Source organism: Gavialis gangeticus, unplaced genomic scaffold, assembly GCF_001723915.1.
Source record: "Gavialis gangeticus isolate Ggan-Ray unplaced genomic scaffold, GavGan_comp1, whole genome shotgun sequence".
NCBI classification, from domain to species: domain Eukaryota; kingdom Metazoa; phylum Chordata; order Crocodylia; family Gavialidae; genus Gavialis; species Gavialis gangeticus.
In genome coordinates this window covers 12,341,826-12,344,209 of record NW_017729018.1, presented here as the reverse complement: position 1 = coordinate 12,344,209, position 2,384 = coordinate 12,341,826, and the positions used below count along the sequence as shown (strand labels likewise).

Sequence of the window (2,384 nt, the reverse complement as noted above, 5' to 3'; positions counted from 1 at the left end):
AGCAGCTCAAAAAAGAACAGAAAAGAAAAACAACCAAAAAAAAAAATCAAAGACTTGGGAAAACGATGTGGATTGCCTGTTGCTTCCCAAGTAATAATGAACGGACCTTGGACCCTGCCCCTTCCAACCAGAACTAGTTGGATGCTGCTTGGAAAAAATGAGCCATGGTAGCTCAATTTGCAGTGTCCAACTAGGGCACAGTGAGCACGCATTCACTTGGTCAGGCCTTTCTGACCTTCATCTGCTCTGGCGTTCACTAGGCACTTTTATAGCATCACTGTCCGAGCACTGGGGAGCAAGTAATGCCCCCATTTTGTAGATAAGGGCAACAGAGTGCAAAGAGGGGACCTGCTGTCTGTGTGGCCAGTGTAGAGGTGTCTGTACTACTGCAGGCAGAGCACATTTCCTTGAAGGCCTCAATGTTTTAGAAAGAATAACCATAGGCTTGGGTCAGTGGCCAAGGCTCAGCCAGGTTATTAGCTACAAAGCTACACTCGTGGCCAGTGGGCTGCAATGCATCAGCCCTTAGGTTGTGGTACGGTTCTGGCACAACTTGCATGTAGGGTTCCCCAGGCCAGCAGTTTTCTAACTTCTACAGGTCCCAGGATGCAGAGTCTGCCCTGTGTCCCTGGATCAAAACTGATCATCTTCATAGTGTCTCTGAGAATGACTTTTCACCATCTGCTGGAGGACAACCCCCTGCTCGACTCTGCTTGCTCCATTCAATTTTTACCTGAATGGGGCTCGTCTAAAATTGAGGCCCCGCTCTGCCCATGTCATTTTTTAAGCAGTGCCAAGAGGACAGAAACTGTTGGGTCCTTTGCTGCAAGGCAAGCTTCCCTCCGAGACAGCAATGGACAGACCTGTCTATAGCCCAAGGATAGGCAGCAGCACTGCAGTGCTTAATGTAATTATTGGGATGCCACAGCAGGAGAATTGAGGCAATTACTAATAGGGGAGAAAAGCCTGTTAAGAGACACTAGCTAAGCTCACAGAGAACTAAATGAGAGATTAATCCCTGGAAATGCTAGCCTACCCTATTTGCAGAAAGGGAGTCTCTACACCTCTCTCAGTACTGGGAGGACAGGAGCTGGCCCCTAGAAGAAGGGAAGCTTTGTCCTCGATGCATGAACATTTGCAACTGCCCTCTGGGTCAGGAGACTGCTCTATTTTTTCCTGCTCTCCGACTACGTTCAGAGTCTCTGGAGAGACCCTTTGTTTCCAGCCGGGAGACGCTGATGCAAAAGTCTCAGTGCTACAGGGGAGGAGAAAGCATACAAAGCGCTGGATAACCACCTCAAGCACCTGGCAGCTAGCAATACACTGCAGCCCTGACTTCCCCATCTTTGAGGGGCCCCTTGCAGCAGTTCCTGCAGAGTGGAGGTAGAGATGGTGGGGGCAGAATTTTGTGCTTCCAACATCTATTAGCCCATTTCACAGACTTAATTCCTGACATGCTTAGACGCAGCACTCCAATGCAGCACTAACCTAGCTGGGCAGTAAGCAAAGCACCACCTTACTGAGGCTGTGGTGAACAGGAGGGTTATTAGCTAGCAAGAAGGTACAATGGAAGGCTCCCAAGGTGGGCCAAGCAAAAACATTTGGCAGTAGTACTCAGAGGTGGAGAGGGGGAGTGTTCCAGAATCAGCCTTCACATGGGGCTATAAAGGCCAGGTAGCCAGAAGCTTAAATGCTGCATAAGCAGGAACGCCCTCCTCCACTGAGGTTCCACCATTGCAAGCACGTACTCCATCTCTCTGCCCAGCCAGCCATCCAGCACATGGAGGCCTTGGAAAGATGAGACAGTATGTCACTATTAAAAGGGTTAGGGTGGCAGTTTAACTAACCCAGCAGCTATATTTTAAAAGGAGTCATCTTCAAAAGAGGGCAGAGCAAAGGTCTTGATCTTTGCTGGTACTGAAGCTTTACCTCCATGGGGTACCAGTGCAGTTAAACCTCCCTGGTTTTGATCCAGTGCTTATTCAGACACCTCCCATGCCATGATATTCACCAGGGATCCCAGAGCATGTGGGCTACAATTCTCTCTTCTGTGAAAATGCTACAAGGGGAAGCAGTGCTGTTCCTGCCTGCAGGCACTGGAAGCCACGTGTGTCCATTACCTTCCAGGACTTGAGCCTCGTTTTGACCTGATTCCCAAAAAAGCTTTCTGGGCAAGCTTGTGGGCAGGAGCTCTGCTGAGCAGCTGCAGTCCAGCAGGCAGCTCTGCATGTCCTCAGAAGCACTTCCTATTCAAACACGAGATAAGCTAATGCAGCCTCCGTGCAGAAGCATCCTCATGATGCTTTTTGTTCTTGTACTTTTATCCGCCCAGGAAATCTCTGCTCAGAGGCAGCATGTTCAAACAGAGCCTTAAAAAACCTCCT

At 49.4% G+C, this 2,384-nt stretch overlaps 1 protein-coding gene across 1 annotated transcript in view; it reads right to left on the bottom strand.

Moving 5' to 3' along the window:
- The window catches only part of STK11 (serine/threonine kinase 11), a 75,709-nt gene that overhangs the window by 23,545 nt on the left and 49,780 nt on the right, over window positions 1–2,384 (bottom strand). The gene's annotated exons all lie outside the window — the stretch shown is intronic.